This window comes from Gordionus sp. m RMFG-2023, chromosome 5, assembly GCF_954871325.1.
Source record: "Gordionus sp. m RMFG-2023 chromosome 5, tfGorSpeb1-WG-v2, whole genome shotgun sequence".
NCBI classification, from domain to species: Eukaryota; Metazoa; Nematomorpha; class Gordioida; order Chordodea; family Parachordodidae; genus Gordionus; species Gordionus sp. m RMFG-2023.
Window position 1 is genome coordinate 29,187,879 of NC_088779.1, and position 20,571 is coordinate 29,208,449.

The 20,571-nt window shown below is 21.6% G+C and overlaps 1 long non-coding RNA gene across 1 annotated transcript; it reads right to left on the reverse strand.

Annotated features, from left to right (window-relative positions):
* Positions 1–2,021: 2,021 nt before the first annotated feature.
* Positions 2,022–3,703, reverse strand: LOC135930520 (uncharacterized). Its single transcript, XR_010572804.1, has 4 exons — positions 3,634–3,703; positions 3,519–3,592; positions 2,277–2,384; positions 2,022–2,094 (listed from the first exon to the last, which is right to left on the reverse strand). It is a non-coding gene; the product is annotated as an uncharacterized LOC135930520 (long non-coding RNA).
* Between the last annotated feature and the right edge of the window lie 16,868 nt (positions 3,704–20,571).

Genomic DNA, 20,571 nt, shown 5'->3' on the forward strand with positions numbered 1-20,571 from the left:
GGAACAAGGGAACGCTTATATCCTAGAAACTTACATATTCACTTCATTTTCTAATATCCTTCTATTGAATGCCTAATTTTTTATAATCATTATTTATTAAAAAAATTAAATCTTTTGTAATAACGGTTTGATCTAGTATTGTTAAACGGCTCACTCAATATTTTAACCAAATATTTTAACCAAGAAAATATTGTCTAAATTTCAAATTTGCTAATTAAATTTTTAAACTTTGTGCCATCTATGACTAAAATCTTCAGAATTGCGTAATATTTTAATATTGAGTTAGCTATTTTTTTAAAATCGGCTCAAATCGAGCCTTTTAACCACACTAATTTTATTAAAATTTTAGATATGAACTAATTATTTTTAATATAAGGTAAGAAAGTAACGTTTATTAAGTTAAATAATTGTGAGGTATAATGTTATAATCTTATATTTTATATCCTATCATTTAGAGCAATTAATAAAATATTAAATTTTATAAAAAATATTTAAAAAGTAATTGTGATCTCTGGTAACTTACTTCATCGTTGTTATAGCGGTACAAAATAAATTTATATGAAAAATATATTGAAATGTTTTTATATAATTATAATTCATAAATATTAATTATAAATAATAATTTTTTTTATACATTAAAATTTTAATTAAAATAGGATAATAAATATATTGCATCATTTTCTTTAAAAGAATTTGTTCAAAATAATTATGTAGAATATTTTATCATGTTTTTAGTCAATGAAAATGAACACACCAATACAGGTAAAATAATTCTTATTAAAACCTAATATAGTCTTTAACGAAGAAAAAAGGGAAAAAGTTACTTAAGCCATTGGCCTAGATTAACTAGACCCCTTTAAATTTTTATCTAAAACAATTTCCCATTTAAAAAATTTTTTACTATCTTTCTAAAAGAGAATCGCTTTATACATTACTTCGTTCGATGAAAAAATTATCCATTTAAATCCTGACTATTAAATATTATTCTTAAACCTTTAAAATTATTCACAATAAAAAGTCAAATAATTGGTGGCCAGTAAGTGGCAATAAAATAATTTTATATCATTTTGGAAACATAAGAGGAAAATATGGCGTCCTATAATATATTGAAATGTAAAAAATGCATAATTTTACTTTTGAATTATTAAATCAGGAAATAATAATTTTATTTCTCATTCACATATTTTATATAATTATTTCATATTAAATATATATTCTAAAAATAAAATATTAAAACAAATTAATAACTTTCAACAAACTGGATCAATCTTAAAGCTATAAACCTTGTTTTAAATTTATAAATTTTGATATTATATATGTTCAAGTAAACCCTTCTTTCGATAAAAACGTCTTCATGGCTAGTTAAGCCACTTTACTCTCGCTTAAATATTGAAAAATTACAAATGTTAAAAGTTTTAAATGTAAATATTTGCATAAACTAGAGCATTAAAGCATATGTTCTGTTTAAACCCTTTATTACATACTAGCTGATAACCCATCAAGAATGACGGGGAATCAGAAATTTCTTATTTTCAATGATGAATGAAAATTTTACCTTTATTGAAGGACGAAAATTTTTTAAATTTTATGATTATTCAATAATTACGTAATTAAATGGAAAAAATGTTTCTTCCCAAATACTAACATTATCCACAAGAGCTCCTTTTAGTCAGCATTCACTCCTCACCGTGTAAAGGTAGGAGATGGATTTTAGGGGAGCAAAGAGATGATAAAAAGAATTATAAAAAGATGGAAGAAATAGAAAAAAAGAGACAAAGATATGAATTATAAGAAAATATAATAATTATATATACCTCAAGACTTGACGATTATTGGATTCCAACAAATAAGCATTTGTAACCATATTAAAAAAATATAATATAGTAAATTTATTATAACAAAAATTTTACTAAAAAAGGAGATTTAAGATATTTTAAAAATTGAGAGGAATCTAATATTTTTAAGAATTAGCCTCGGTTATATCACCGTATGTTGCCTTTTATTTGAAAATGTTGTTGTCATGTCTTTGATGGTTTTGCTCGATGTAGTATTTTGATGATGTGATTTCCTTGCTTGTAGTTTGCCGTAAATAACCTGAAATAAAGCGTGTAAATTGAAAGTATAAAATATAATTTACTGATGATGATGGTCGTGCAGAAAATAAGAAATTAATTTAGGTCTTGTTTTTTTTATCAGGACAGACTTGTAACCAGTTTAAATAATAAAAAATAAAGAGATAATAAAATTTACTGTTAAGGATGTTGAAGCAATATTACTTTGATCTTGATTTTCAGTACTACTACACTTTGATATTGATGCAATAAGACTTTGCAATTTTTCTTGCTTCGACAAAGTTCCTGTCTCCGTCTGGCTTTTTCCTTATGCTGATATGTTATTAAAATTTAAATATACCTATTAAATAGTTACACTAAATTGTTATAACATTTTTAGCACCTATAGAAGAAAATCCAAGGAGCTGTATGTGTTATAAAAATGATCAGTTATGTCTAAATTTGAGACAAAAATTTACTATACCTTCCTGGCAGCTTAAATTTAAAAATATATGAATACCTATTTAATAGTAAAATTTTAACTTATATACACTTAAAAGTTATGCATAACTTAATTTTGTAAATTATCATTTTTAGCCTCCATAGAAGAAAAATCCAAGGAACTGTTGTATGTTATAATAAAGATGTCTAAATATGAAAGTAAATCTTTTAAAAAATCTCGATATTGTAAAGTATGCAATAAAACAGGACCTTCATGGCTAAAATTTAAAAATATAAGAATACATATAATAGTTTGAATTTTAACTTATATACACTAAAAAGTTGTGCATAACTTATTTTTATTAGACAATCATTATTATAACATACAACAGTTTCATGGATTTTTCTTCTATGGGGGTTAATAATGATAATTTGCAAAATTAAATTATGCAAAACATTTTGGCGTATATAAGTTAAAATTCTAACTATTTAATAGGTATATATTTTTAATATCTAGATTTTTAAAAGATTAACTTTCAAATTTAGACAATCATTATTATAACATACAATAGCTCCTTAGAATTTTCTTCTATGGGTGCTAAAAATGATAATTTACAAAAGTTATGCATAGCTTTTGGTGTTTATAATTTAAAATTCAAAGTAGGTATTATTTTTTAATGCTGCCATGAAGGTCTGTTTCATTACCTTCTTTACAATATCTAGATTTTTTAAAAGATTAACTTTCAAATTTAGACAATCATTATTATAACACACAACAGGTCTTTGGATTTTTCTTCTAAGGGTGTTAAAAAAGATAATTTACAAAATTAAGTTATGCATAGCTTTTTAGTTTTTTATTTTAGCTGGCATGAAGGTCTGTTTTATTGCCAGTGTTTATAAATTAATATTCAAATTATTTAATAACTTATTTTGTATATTATTTTGGCCTTCATGAAAAATCTAAGGAACTGTTATATGTAAAAATTATAAAAATTTGCTGTTAATGTTGAAACAATAATATATTACTCTTGATTTTCAGTACGGCAATTTGATTGTTGATTTTCAGCATCTTTTTGTTGAAAGGTATCTTGTGCAGGAATCTAAAAATATAATAAAATAATAATTAAATCAAAAAATTTACCATAGCCTATAACCTTTTCGTGTATCTTCTAAAAAAATGAAAATTTTGTTTCGTGTACCTTTTAAAAAAATGAAAATTAAAGGAGCGGTTAAAAACTATATATTATATATAAAAATTGTAAATCAGCTAGTTATGTATAATTGTGTATGAATATTTATTATTTTTCAGTTCAGTTTGGTTTGGTTAATGAATGAATGTTTAATATGATTATGTGGTGATTTTTAAATAAAAAATTTAAAAATATCAGAATACCTATTTAAGTATGAATTTTAAAGTAGCTGCACTACACTTTGAATCGTTCTATTTGATTATGTCATTAAGAAAAAAAAATATTTTACCAGATTATGAGAAAAAAATATTTGCCGGAAATCCATCTAGATTTGTAAGCGAGTTCTTGCCCGATTGGGCCATAGGCACTTTTCAAATTATAAAGTGTGACATGAGAGCTTAACGCTATTTTTGTGACAAGGCTTTTATATATATATTATAGATAGATGAATACTAATCAGTCACATAGTATATTTTTTAACCTTACGTTAGATGTAATATATATGTTGTATAAATTTTAATTGTCCTTTTATATCATTTATTTAAATAAAAATAATTATTTTTATTTTGATTATTACGAGTATTAAATTTCAGATGCTCCCTATATTTCAAAACTAACATTTTTCTTAATTTTTAATATACCAAGAATTATTATTATTTAAAAAGATTTAACAAGGATAAACAAGATATCTCTTTATATATTTCCATTTTACTATTCAAAAAGAAATTGTTTCAATTTAATAATCTTTTTTAAAATTATGCTAATTTTTTAATAATTTTATGAGTACTTAATGTCAACGAAATAGTTCTTAATAGTGTTGTTAAATGGCCTGATTTGAGCTGATTTTTGAAAACGGGCAACAATATTTTAACCAGAAAAATATTACGTGGGCTTAAAGATTTTACTCATAGGTGGATAAGAGGCTTTGGATATCTATTGCCGAAATTTTAAGACTTTGGCAAAATTTTTCTGACTAAAATAATGAGTTAGCCATTTAAAAAATTGACTAAAATTCATATATTTAACAACAAATTACTTCGGTACGTTTGTTAGAGAATAACCTGTCTTTCAATTAATAGAAACTTGACAGAGTTGCCATTATAATTATAATATGTATGGAAAATAATAATTATATATATTTGAAATTATACAAAGTATCTATAGTATTTTTTGGAACATTATCAATAATTATTAACTTTTATACCATAATTTGCAAAATCTGCTAAATATTTTTTCTCTAACAAGATTTGATACAGATTTTGAAGGATTCTACGTTATTAATATTTGCATATTTGAGTGATTTCTAATTAATTACCTTGCATTTATTTGAGTTATAAAATTATATAAGAAGGGGGGAAGAGATTCATTTTATAAATCGTCGACTGACCTACCAATATTGAACAGATGGGCTTGTCTTACTACTAATTTGGGTAGCCAAATATGTTTGTCCATAATTATGGAATGCAGGATAAAAATATTCAACGTAGGAAGTGTGTGAAACGATATTTTATCAAATTATTTTTTATTGCTATGCTATATAATGTTTTAATAACGTATTGTCAAAAATTTTTGTTTAAATAGTAAAATAATTATTAAAATATATTTATTAGAAACCCGAAAACCGACATTTATGGGTAAAAAATACGTCGTATTTAACCAATTAGTTAAAATATGATTTACTCTTATAATTTTTTATTAGATTTTATATTCTAAAGGAGAGAAACATTTATGGTCAGTTATAAATTTTTTTAAATAATTATATCTATAATAGACGAGGAAAATAAATATCATAGGAAATATAAAATTTTATGGAAATTCACTTTGTCGGCAATCGCAAGGAAAATTCATACAATTCTATAAGCTAATTTAATCAATCAAATATTGCATATATTATAAGCAATTTATGCCTACTAAGACCTATAATTAGGGCTTTGAATTCAGTATATAATGTTTTTTTGTTGGGTTTGTCTATATTTCAAATTGTATTCTGAGAATCTAATTGATTTTAAGTTTTAAAATTTCTAGAGCTCAAATTCAATTATATATTACTGAAATTTGTAAAGAAAAGATTAATTTTTTTAAGCATTTAAAATTTGATATTTAATAAAAAAAATAAATATTAAATAAAGCACAAAAAATTTTTTAAAAATTATTTCATGCATTTAAACTAAAAGTATTCATGAAATAAAAAATGATGTTTTAAAAAATGAGAAAATATATAATAATGAAGCATACATTATAAATTTATAAGATAAAATTCAATTTTTTTTATGAGACTTAATGCCAACTATTCAATCTTTTTCGAAGGTATTAATTTTTAAGAGTGTTGTTAAACGGCTTGATTTAAGCTGATTTTAAAAAACGGCAATATTTTAACCAGAAAAATATTACGCAAGTCTGAAGATTTTACTCATATGTGGAGCAAAGATTTGGATATCTATTATTAAAATCTTAAGGCTTAAGTAATATTTTTCTGACTAAAATAATGAGTTAGCCGTTTTAAAAAATTGACTAAAATCCATATATTTAACAACACTACTTCGGTAGGTTTTTATGCATGTTAGAGAATAACCTGTCTTTCAATTAGTAGAAGCACTTTTACAGAGTTGCCATTTATATAATTTTAATTATATGTTTGAAATTATACAAAGCATCTATAGCATTTTTTGAAACATTATCAATAATATTTAACTTTTATACCATAGTTTGCAATCATCTAGTAATGCATCATGTTATACTTTAGCATATTCAGAATAATAATCTGCCAAATATTTTTTCTCTAATAAGATTTGATATAGATATTAAAGGATTCTATGTTATTAATATTTGATAATAGAGTGCTGCCTAATAAATAACCTTGCATTCATTTTAGCTATAAAATTATATAAGAAGGGGGAAGAGATTCATTTTATAATATTTGTTGACTGATCGACTCTATATTAATATTAATCGAATTCATGTAGACAAATATGTTTGTCCATAATGATAAAAATATTCATATTCAAATGAAGAAATGTGACATGATATTTTATCAAATTATTTTTATTTGATGTTTTAATAACGTATTGTTAAAAATCTTTGTTTAAATAGTAAAATAATTATTAAAAAATATTTATTAGAAATCCGAAAACCGTCATTTAAGGGTAACAACCATATTTTATTTTGTTTTATATACAGGTTCTAATTCTACACGCGAAATATTTATAATCTTACATATTTTTAAAAAAATATGGTCTATATTTTCTAATTAATTCATGATAGAAATTTTTAAAATTATTTTTACAAATGGTCTGTATAATAATTTTGTTTTATTTTTTTTCGGGAAGATTTAGTGAGTCAACTCTTTGAAAATATATTGTTATTAAATAAGATGTAATAAAGTAATATGAAGTAGAATTAATTTATATATTTATTTTTTACATATTATTTTCTATAATTGAACAGTTATTATAATTTCATGATAGAGCTTATATAAATAATTTCGAAGTTCTCCAATGGTAGCGCAAATTAATTTTTATATTGCCTTGAAGGATAAATGTCATGATATGATTAAAATGTTCCATCTTATTATCCCGATTAAAAATTGATATCAACTATATACTCATAATATAATTAAGAAAAATCTTAAAATTATATTGTATTAGAAAATATTTAGTTTAAATTAAATACAGATGATTTAGAAAAATAATAATAATTTCTAGAAGTTAATTAGATATAAATTAATATATTTTTTTTTATAAAATTGAGATATATTTCCAAGACTGCTAGCCAGAACCCTTAGATTTGTCATTCAAGATTTTACTGACCCGAACTCTTTTTTAAAATTTAGAAGGTTATAATAATATTTAAATTAAATATTAAATTTTTATTTATTTTAGAAAATATATTAAAAATAATATAAAAAACATGCAATTATTTAAAACATATATAAAAAAAAATTTTTTATTTTCAATATGAAAAACATTTTTTGATGAAAGTTTTTTTTGAAATCCTTTTTTTTCAGAGTACTGCACTTTATGTAAAATTTTAAAAATTTTACCAGCATAAAAATTATTGTTTAAATAGTAAATTATTTAAAAAATGTTATCTATATTTTGTTCTAATTAATTCATGATAGAAACTTATAAAATTATTTATATAAAAATATTGATATGATCTGTTTAATAGTTTTATTGTATTTTTTTCAGAAAATATGAGTAAGTCAATAATATTAAAAATATTATTTTATTAATATAAGTAATAGCTTAAGGGATAATTTGCAAATAATTTTACCCGTATACAAATATAGATATTTTTTTTAAATTTTATATATAATATATAAGATATTAGATGCTTGGGATTTTATTTTAATAAGACATAAGAAATATGATACTTGTATCTTCCTTAAATAAAATATCTAAGATATAAGAATTTTTTTTTAAACTTAAATTTGTTAAAATCAATTAAATAAAATATGTTATAATATAAATTTAAATAAGATATTGCAATATAAAGATATATATCATAATAAAAATATCTGAATAAAAATTAATTAGTAAATATAAATAAATAAACATCATAAATCGGTAATATTTTTTTTCATACTTATAATTTTTTAAACAATTTGACATATCGCCTTTAACGATTTGGACAATTGTATAAAAAATCATTCAATTGGGGCAGAGGATGGTAATATTGAGTTTATATAAAAAAGTTCTCCAACGATAGCACAAACAAAAAATATATTACCTTGAAGGATAAAATGTATGATATGATTTAGAGAACGTTCCATGTTATTATCTCGATTAAAAATTGTTATGTTTATTTTTATCATATATTTGTTCCCACTATTTCCATAATTTAAAATTTAATCAAAATTAAAAATATTTATTAGAGAAAAGTTAGAGACATATTAATAATAAATACTATATATTAATTAGTTATAAAATCAATAAATATTTCTTTAGTCAAATAGTGTCATTATCTAATTAGCCTCATTAAGAGGCCACTTTGTTTTTGAAAAAGTTTGAACAAGGACCTATGTCTAAAAAATCTATTATATTTGTTCATACCTAATAATTATACCAATTTAAGGCACATAAATATTAAAATCTATTATTAAAATTTGATAGGTTAAATTTATTTAAAATATAATTCTTGTAAAATAATTTTAATATTTTAAAACACCAAATTAATTAAAATTTTTAAATTGAATTTAATTAATTTAATTAATACTAAAGTAATTATATATTAAAAATTATTTGAAGTTTTATATAAATTTTGTATCACCTATAAGACAATATAAATAATTAACTATATAATAAAGTAACAGATTATACTATAGATTCAAAATGTGGCATTTTCCCTAATCTAAGTGAAGTCATAATCTAAATCATCAAATAGAAGACTAAAAAATCGTTAAGATTCATTCATAGTTCGCCGTTATCTCAAATCAGAGTAAGAAATTAATTTTGTTTATTATTTCATTTTTTTATTACTATAGGGAGGTTTTTCGGTGAGAACTACTTTTTATCTTATTAATTATATACAAGATATTTTGATAGTTTAAATTAAGCAAACCATTTTTAACGTTTTTCATAATTTGTATTTAAATAGAAAATTTAATACAGTAAAATATTTATTAAAACTAATAAAATTGTTTCTTGAAATTGAAATATTTTATTATATTTTATAATATTACATAAAATATTATTTATATAAAAATATTGATATGATCTGTTTAATAATTTTATTGTATTTTTTTCATAAAATATAGGTAAGTCAACAATATACTTTAAAAATATATTCTTATTAATATTAATAATATAGTATGGAAAAAGCAAATAATTTTATCTCTATACAGATAAAGATGTTTTTTAAAAATTTATATTATAATATAAAAGATATTAGATGTTTCGGAAATTTTTTTAATAAAACACAAGATACAAGATACTTGTATCTTCCTTAAATAAAGTATCTAAGATATAAGAAATTTTTTTAAAACTTAAAATTGTTAAAATCAATTAAATAAAATATGTTATAATATAAATTAAAAAGTAAAAATTGTAGAAATTGAAAAATTTGTTAAATGAGATAATGCAATATAAAGATATATAAAAACTGTATAACATAATGAAAATTTCAGAATAAAAATTAATTAGAAAATATAAATCAACATCATAAATCTGCATTATTTTTTTTAAATAATATGAATTTTTTAAACAATTTGTCCTATTGCCTTTGGTCAATTATATGAAAAATCGTTCAATTGGGGCAGAGGATGGTAATATTGAGTTTATATAAAAAATTTCTCCAACGATAGCATAAACAAAAAATATATTACCTTGAAGGATAAAAGGTATGATACGATTTAAAAACGTTCCATGTTATTATTTCTATTAAAAATTGATATGTTTATTTATTATTTATATCACTTTGTTTTTGAAAAATATGCGTTTGAACAAGGACCTATGTCTAAAAATCTATTATTTTTATTCATACCTAATAATTATACCAATTCAAGGCACATAATATTTAAAACTATTATTAAGTTTAATTTATTTAAAATATAATTCTTGAATAATAATTTTAATATTTTAAAACACCAAGTTAATTAAAATTTAAAATGAATTTTATAATTAATACTTAAGTAATTATATATTAAAAATATTTGAAGTTTTATATAAATTTTAAGTATCATCTATAAGACAATATAAATAATTAATTATATAAAGTAACAGATTTTATCTATAGATTCAAAATTTGGCATTTTCCCTAATCTATGTGAAGTCATAAATATCTATATCATCAAATAGAAGACTAAAAAATGTCGTTAAGATTGATACATAGTTCGCTTTTATCTACCAAATCAGCTTAAGAAATTAATTTTGTTTATTATTTCATTTTTTTATTACTATAGGGAAGTTTTTCGGTGAGATCTACTTTTTATCTAATTATTTATATACAAGATATTTTCATAGTTTAAATTAAGCAAACACTTTTATAAAGTCTTTCATAATTTTTATTTAAATAGAAGGTTAAATACAGTAAAATATTTTATTAAAAGTAATAAAATTGATTCTTGAAATTGAAATATTTTATTATGTATTGTATTATTACAATTATCAACTATATATATATATCAATTTAAATTATCAAAACGGTAAAAAAAAATAAATGATAAAACAATTATTTTTTTGATAAATATATTTTAAAGAAGGACTATATCTAAAAAATATATATTTTTTTGTTTATAGGTTAAATAATAATATATATTATTAAAATGTTATTGATTTATTATATTTAAATTATAATTCTTGAAGGATAATTTTAATATTTTAAAATATCACTTATTAAATTTTTCTAAATGACTTTGATTAGATAAGTAATAATATTTTAAAAATTATTTTTAAGTATTTATAAATTTAAAAGTTTTATATATAAGTAACACCTATAAAACAATTTAAATAAATAACTACTTTCTTAACAGGTTTTATATATAGATTCATAATGTGGCAGTTATTGATAAATTAAAAAGTTTTATATAAATTTTAAGTAACACCTATAAAACAATTTAAATAAATAACTACTTTCTTAAAAGGTTTTATATATAGATTCATAATCTGGCAGTTTCTCTAATCTGAGGTCATAAATATCCCTACCTTTAAATAGACGAAATAATATCGTTGAATTGAATCCATAGTTCGTCAGTGCCTAAAATCAAACTTTACGATAAATTATCTTTGTTTAATATTATTTCATTTTTTTTATCTACATTATAGAGAGATTTTTTAGTGAGTTATAAATTTATATCTAATTAATTAAAATATAAAAAAATTTTCATATTTTAAAAAAACCTTTTTAAAAGTTATTCATAATTTGGGGTAAAAATAGTGAAATATTTATGGAAAGGAGTAAAATAGATTCTCGAAATAGAAATTAAAATATTTTATTCAATTTAAATTTTGTCTAAAAGTTAAAAAAAAATACATAAAAATATAAAAAATATATATATATATATAAAGTAACGAAAATGAAATTTAATTTCCTTTTTAAAACATAACACCTATCTACCCTTTAATTTTGATACATCTCTATTGGTTTTCTTATGCGAGAAAGATATCACTTTTTATTAATTCTATTACCACTATCAATGTCACATCAGATAAAGATTCGGTCGTAAGTATTGCCGTTGCGGTTACTATGAAGATGAAGATTTTTTTCTGCACCACTTCCTTTTGAGTTACGTTTTTTATAATAATTTGTTTTTTTTGATTAATTCCTGCTTTATCGAATTTGTAGATTTTGTGATTTTGTTAATTAATTTTATGTTTTTCAGAACTCAAATTTCGTAAACTTAATTTATTTTTAATTATTTCCTTTTTCACAAATTTCGGACAACCTAGAATAATATTGAAAAATTTAATTGATAGTTCTACTAAATCCCTACTACCAGTGGCGTAGCTAGAAATTTTCCTTAGAGGGGGTCCATACATATAAAAGCCTGGGGATCTTCGCCCCCCAGACCCCCTTTAACGGGCCTTCGGCCCTTTTCCCGGCCTTCGGCCGGGTTTATCTTAAAAATTAATAACCATATCTTCGATAATATATAATAAATATATTTTTTAAATTCATCGTAGATTATTCTCAATGACTTTATAATAATACTCCAGAATAATTTCAATAGTAATATAATATCCTTTCACAAACATCAAAAAATATAAATATTAATGGTATTTATTTGATATAAAGTCACTTTTAAGTCTTTTGAACGTATAATATAAAAAAAATTTTGCTCTGGGAGGGGTCCAAACCCGAAAACCACCCTCGTAGCTAAGCCACTGCACTACTGTCATTTGACAGGTTATTTTTATTTAGATATTTTTAAAAACAATTGCAAAATCATCTGCTTTTATATATCGGCTCATTGAATGGTTTAACAAATACTGTATTTACATTATATTAATAATTATAATAATTATGTCAGAATATTAATCATTTGTAAATTATTCAATTATATGTTAAAATTTAAATATTTAACTACTAATAAATGTTCCAAATGTTAAATGTATGTGGAGATTCAAAATGATATTAATATAATAATTATTTTTTAATTATTTTTAATTTTTCTTCAATAAAATTCCCTGTTAAAATTTGAAGAAAAGTGTTTAATTTTACAAATTTAAAAAATTATATAGTAAACCTTCAAATCATAATACAATTAGTAGTTTTAGATAGAAAATAAGTTTGGTGCTTTTATAATTATACATGCTTATCTCTATATAAATTTAACCAGACCTATTTAATTATAATTATTTAAGATAAAATTGCTTGAAATTAATGTTAATCCAAGTTAAATAAAATATTGGTATAACTTTTAAAATATATTACTATTTAATTCTATCTAAAAAATATTAATTATAGAATAATATAATTTTATTCTTAGACAATTTCAATTAAAAATATTAATATTAATAGAATATTTATCTTTAGTTTCTCCTAATTCATAAATGTTAAAATAATATAAAAATTAAATTTTATATATTTAATTTCTAAGTTATGTTTTTTTTTCTATTTTATTTTAGTTATTAGAGGTTAGTCATTAATATATTTTACAAATATCTAAATGTAATGTAAAAAGCGATTTTAATAATTTATTTATTAGGCTTTAATCTATTTAAATAATAGAAAGGATTAAGAAGAACACATTTATAATAATTACTAAAGTTATAATAATTTTTACATAATAGATGCCCCTTCTACACAATTTGAAGGTGATAAAATTTTCATAGTTTTTCATATGTACTTAAGGTTTATTACAATTTCATAGTCACATTTTAATTTTGGTTAGTTTTCATAAGAAACATATTTTTTAGAGAAAAATAATTATATTGTAATATTCCTTTGTATAATTTTGATTTGACCAGAAATATATTCAAACAGTTATAGTAGGCTTATTCAATGAACAGAATTGATAATATATTATTCCAATTATTTGCACTGTTAATTAAATTTTCTTTTAACTATTCATACTTGTTTCGAAGTATTCAAATTATTCGATATAATACCTCATTCATAGTTAGCGCGAATTCGTAGGGAATTATATAGAATACTTTGTATTTGTATTCACCACCCCGAATTTACTCTAATTGAGAATTAGGAGCTATCCTTAATTTATATTTAGCAAAATAACGCTGCGAAATACACAAAATTTGCTCTATTTTGGGTATTTTATATACTTCATCACGAATTTAGGCTATTTTATAAAAAAATGCATTGTAAAATAATTCATAAAATATTGTCAGTATTTTTAGTTGCATCTATTTCGATTAGAAAAATTATATTATAAAATATTAGATGAGAATAAATAATATGCGAATAAATTATTAATGAAATTAACATGATTACAAATTTGATTTAATATACCAATCGAATTTTCTAAGGCAAAGAGCTTCACTGTGTCTTCATTAAGGACATATCAAATTTGACAGTAAAAAAGTTCCTCCAACAAAATGAATAAATTTAAGAAACAGTTTATGTATCATTTTCAATAAGATTATTTGTCAGATTAAAAATTAATGGTCATGATAAATATGGATAAAGAAACATATTTGGAATTATTCTTTAATTAAATCGATTTCGATTTCATAATTTAAATTATTCGATTGATTCTATTTAAATAATTTGATTTCAATCTATTAAAATATTTTGTTCCAACTATCCAATTATTCTATTCCAACTATTCCAATAACTTGATTCTCGTTAAATAAAATATTTTAATTTATTTGTTAGATTTTACATAATTAGAAAAATAAAATGAATTATTCGTTTTATTCGTGTCAAAAAATGTTTATTAATATATGAATATAATAAAATATTTAATCTCACTTTTAACTATTTTATTTTATTGGAATTATTTGGAATAAAACAATTAGAATACGCGTTTTCTGAATAGATATAATGAATTGAGTAAACCTACATAATATATTTTAGACAATTTTAGCCATAAAATATTTTGTATTTTGTCATTTATATAAAAAATTTTAAAACAAAATTAATATAAATTAATAGTTTTAAAAATGGTTAAAGCAAAATTATTCAAAATTTATTGTGAAAAAAATATTCTGTGGCTAGAATAAATTTTCGGTATGTTTTTAAAGTTTTAATTCAATAAAAATTATAATTAGAGATGCAAATCACTTTGATACGACATATGCATTCATATTATTTAAATTTAAATTTTTTTTAAACAAACTATTAAGATTTTTCTGGTGAAGATCAAGAAACAGTAGAGGCAAGGACTTTTACAACACCGGGTAAAATAAATTCAATTTTGAAACAGAATATGTAACTCTACAAATTTTAGGATTTTTTTGTTATATATATATAATTTAATATTAGTCAATTTGGATTTTTCCTTTTATTTATTAATTTTTAAAATTTAAATTTTGTTAAAGGTTAATTTTATCTCTCTCGTTTTAATAGAAACGTATTATTTAATGTTTAAAAAAAATCTATTCTATTAAGACAATTTCGATGCATTTGTTTTATATTTTTATATGGTAAATCTATAACAAGAAAAAGTTAATAAACCAATTTACCACCATATAAACATGAGATATATTAATGTGTTATATAAATATTTGAATTATGCTTCTGCGTCTATATACAAACATACAAAATTGATTTAATTATACAAAAAAGACGATATGAAATACACATTTTCATTTTCAATTTCTTAAAAAACATTGTGTGTTTAATATATTTTGACTTTATAATTACTGTTTTTATCATATAATTTTAGTTTTAAAATATTTTTATCGAATTTTTTATCCAATAAATTGTGAGCCAATCCCACCAATTTTAAAAATTTATATAAAATATGTATATTCAAAACGAATAAATATGATTAAGTTCAAAGGTTCTTAACATTTTATATATTTAGCGAATCCTTTATTTCTAGCTCCACAATTGCGAATACGAATACTATTCCGTCAAGTCTCACAAATTAGTCATAATGAAAATTTTATCTAACCCTTTTTAGCTATAACAGAAAAACTTTCTTAAATCGGCTAAAATTTAATAGAGAAGTCATTTTAGGGAATAATCTGGTAGGCGGTATTAGTAATTCGGAATATGAGCTGAGCGGTAGTATTAATTGAGAATATATATTTTATTGTAAACTATTTTTATTATCGATATTTGATTTATATATTTCTATGTCAAATAAATCTATTTTCATAATATATTAATATAATATAAATTATTATGTTTTAAAAAAAAATTTAAAAACAAAAAAAATATTTAATTCTTAAATTTTGGCTCAAAATTAGACTCAAGCCAACTCCTGAGCCGGCTTAAACTAACTCCTGAGCCGGATTGAGCTTAAGCCAATTTTTTGGCTCTTTAACAACAATATTAACTATAGTTTCTCCACTTTAATAAATGACACATCACCGGCCCATATCTTTTGGATAGCATTAACTTGCCCATCACATGTTGCCCAAAAATTTGAACACACACTCTTAAACCATTCGACCTTGATGATAACGCCATACGCTAGAATGGCATGTCTCTCATATTCTAGACGAATGATATACAACTGTTCTGGGACTACACGTTCATTGATTCTGCAGGAAGTCTAACCTCTAATTTTCTGCCATCGAATAGACAGATGTCGTTAAAAAAAATATGCTGGCAGGCAGTTTTTATACTATGTAATCCCCTGGAAATAATAAAGAAGTCTATCAATTTTTTGAAAGCCATTGGTAAAAAAAAAGAAGACTCATTACAGGCGATCCCAACAAAATATTCTACCTTCTTCAGCAGTTTTAGTATGTTAAAATCTTGTTTTATATTTAAATATAACCTACATTTATAAATTGTGCTTATATAGAATAACGAAATATAGAAGGCTACTTTATTCATTTTTTTTAAATATTTTTTCTTGATACAAATTTATTCTAATTGGGGAATTACATTAAATTTTAAAAATAAACTATAACAGATGTCACTAACATTACAAAGAAATACCGAGGTAATTTTTTATTGAAAATATTTAAAAAAGTATCAATAATTTTTTTAATTGTATAAAATATTTAATTTTAATATAAAATTTTTATCAAGACACTGGGATAAGAAAAGTCAACCACTTTTCAGGTAAATATTTTATTTTATTGTAAATAAGTGAATCATTGAAACTAAAATTTAATTATGGCCTCTATAAAAAACGAATGCCAAATAACTTGTAACATTATTAAATAAAAAAATCTAGCCAATTCATAATCTTAGCGAAATTAAAAGCAGAGGTCTCATTATTAATTTAAAGAAACAAAAGTATGAATTATAAGTTTAAAAAAGATGGTAAGGGGAAAAATTTGCTATTTAACTAAATTAACATTTTTTAAAACAAAAGTTTTAACAACGTTTATTTCATAATATTACTTTAAAAAAACGACTATCTATTTGAAAGAAAAAAAGGAAGGAAAGAAAAAAAGAAAGTAAGAAAGCTAAACATATAATCTGATGATCGTTTTTAATTTAGGTGTCACAGTGATAATTCATATTATATGTTAAAAGATATTTCAAGTATTTTATTTTTGATTGAGACAGAGTAGTATACAGTTTGTTATAATGAATCAATATTAATTAAAATTCTCAATCAAAGAAATTTGCCTAATTAAAATAAAGCAAATATCTTTTCAAAAGCTGTCAAATAATTTGATAAGTGCAATATTAATTAGATTTTTAAAGAGGTATTATTTTTTTGATTTTTTTATTTATTGTGGGTTTTTTTGCCCAAATATTTTTTTCCAAGATTGTCTTGTTTTATATTAAATATTTTTGTTGATAATTAAATAATAGGATATTTAACTATCAGAAAATTGATTCTTCGTCACGTTAAATTTCAATAAAGTATTTTGAATAAACTTAAATCTTATATAATTCAAAATAAAAATAGCTTGTATAATTTTTACAATAATTATATCTATATTTTTTAAAAATTAGTTAAAAAAAATCAACCAAATGAAGAAGATAATATTGCTGAAGAAATGGAATCAAACAAAACAGATTGATCATCTTGAGCATTATATTAATTAATTGTGCATTTGTTTTATTTTTTAATAATATAATATATTTAGATTATGGAAATATATTATCATTTATCCTAAAAAATAATTAAAACAAACATATGATTATATTTTATATATCAAAACTTTGTGATTAAATAAAAATAAAGGTGACAAATTATTCGGGAAATTTTTTATTAAGAAATGGGTGATAGTAGGTATTTTAAATTTTTGGATTTATATTTTATTTTCAAGTTTTTTATTGATTGGAGAAGTATTTAAAATATATTGGTAGGTTTAAAATGTTTGGCAGGTATTTGAAATTTTCGGTCAGTTAATAAATTATTTTCCAGTTTTTGTTATTTATTTGGAGAGTTATAATTTTTTAAACTATTTATTTTAGATCTAAACTAGCATAAAAAAAGGAAAGCAACATGCTGCAGGAATTTATCTTCTTTATATAATAATGTAAAATATTTTACATATCTCAATTTCTCAAATTCCAATGATATAAAATTAGAGAAACCTTATCTATAATAGATTTAAAACCTTAAATTATAATGGAACATTCACAAAAAGAAAATATAATATTACCTTAATAAATCAAATAATTTTTTAATAAGAGTTAGGAGTGTAAAACAGATATCTGTACATTGAGTTAAAATAGAAGGATTTTTTTTCTTTTAAAGCTATAGAAGTATTTATTTTCTTTTAAAGCTACAAATTTTAAAGAATTTGAAAAATTTTATTAATCATTTAAAAATCACGTTATTATAAAAAATATTAATATTTCATTTTTATCATTTAGTAAGTTGTTTAAATACTTACATTAAAATATTATTTTAAATGGAAAAAATTAGAACTAATGATAAGCAGTTAACATATTATCAATTTCGTAACTACAGATCAGTTTTGATCTTGTTAATTTAAATATTATACAAAACTAATCAAGATATAATTTATGTAAATCTGTTAAAAAATTTAAAGATCGCAGACAATTTCACAGCAAATGTATTACAGCATTTATATATATTTAGCTCATAAATTGCAAATAATTTTGTAAACTTTCGAAGAACTTTACTCATATATACTATATAGATTTTTCTTAAAAATTAAATAAATATGCAAAATTTATACCAAAAATATAAACATTATAATAATACATGTAAGTAAATAAGATTTTATTCAGTTATTTACTATTTTTAATGGTGCCCATATCTAAAAAGTTGATTTTATTATATATATACTCCAATTAAATATAGGTTGTTTTAGAATAGTAGTTTTATATAATTCTTTATGAATATAAGGTAGGGTTCAGATGAACAGTGTAATTTTTTTGGTTAAGAAAATTGACATTTTTTAAAAAGAAGCAGAAATTCAAAAAAAACCAATCAAATATTTTTTATATTTTGGTTAATATTTACGACAGAATTATGTCTTTTAAAACATTTTTAATTTTAAATAGTCTCCTACTGAATTATATTTCTGCAAAGATTTGTGTATTTGTTTTTAACAAATTTATTATTTCTGTAATTCAAGCTATAAAAGCTCTCTTAGGGTTAGGGTATGCTCTCCATAAATATAGAACTTTATATTAGATCCTCCTGCAATCAAGAATTAACAACTTTCATATCTAGCAGTCAACTCCATACAAGCACATAAAGACGATCTCATGGAATGAAATTCTTCTATTAAAACTCCTCAAAATAAATTTAATCGCGCATTGGTATCCGCTTTAACCGATCATACAGAGAGCAAATGAAGGCTTGGCTAACATTGCACCTTCTAGCAAAAAACAAATTAGATTCCAGAATATAAGTGGTAGAATAATTGAAAGTTTATTCCTTGTTTCGAGGTTTAGAAATAGTTATATCTAATTCTCTACAAAATTATAAAATTTTTATTATAATAATAAATCTCCAAAAATTTTAAATATTTAATCAATTTGAGTTTAACCTACACGTGTATACTTGTCTAATTTAACCACTCAATGATTAATAAATTGTAAATTGGTACACAAGATAGGATAAATTTTTTTTTAAAACTTATAATTATATTAAGATATAAAATTTTATTCATGTATTATTTGTTTATGTTTAAACAATATATTTTAACCTTTTTAATATATTATTTGACTAGTAAAGACCAGGGTTGCCATGTCTCCCCTCATCAGCGGGAGACTCCCGCAATTTTTTAGTTTACACGCATACATTTCTTTCCCGCAAAACTACCGCAATTGGAAATCTCCCGCAAAAATATACAGCTATTTTTTAATTTCTCCCGCAATTTTTTTTAAAAGTTTTTAACTTTTTTAATATATAAATAATAATTTTGAGAGAGAGATTTTTATATTTTTAAAATAGATTTTAAATATTTATTCAAAAAACATGTCTAGTTTGTAAATTTCTTTCTATCTTATTTTTTATCCAATAATAAATCAACATCATTTCATTCATCAGTACAGGGGAGTATATCAACATCGATTGCAATATAAAAATATTCTCCAAAATAATAAATAATACATATGCAACTACAGTAGCAGAAATCGTATACATCTATCATGTAGTTCAACATTCACAGAGCTATATCATCACAATGTAGATCGAATCTTTTTCCCATGATATTTAACGACTCCAATATAAGTGCAAACCTTACTTGTGTAGAACAAAAATGAGTAAGGCTATCACAAGTGTTTTAGTACCTGAATCATAGAGGCCAATTCTAGACAATTTGAAAGATGGACAACTATGGAATTCTGACAGATGCATCTAATAAGGAAAATATTAAAATATTTCCCCTGATCTTTCGCTATTTCAATAAGAATAAGAACATTTCAATAAA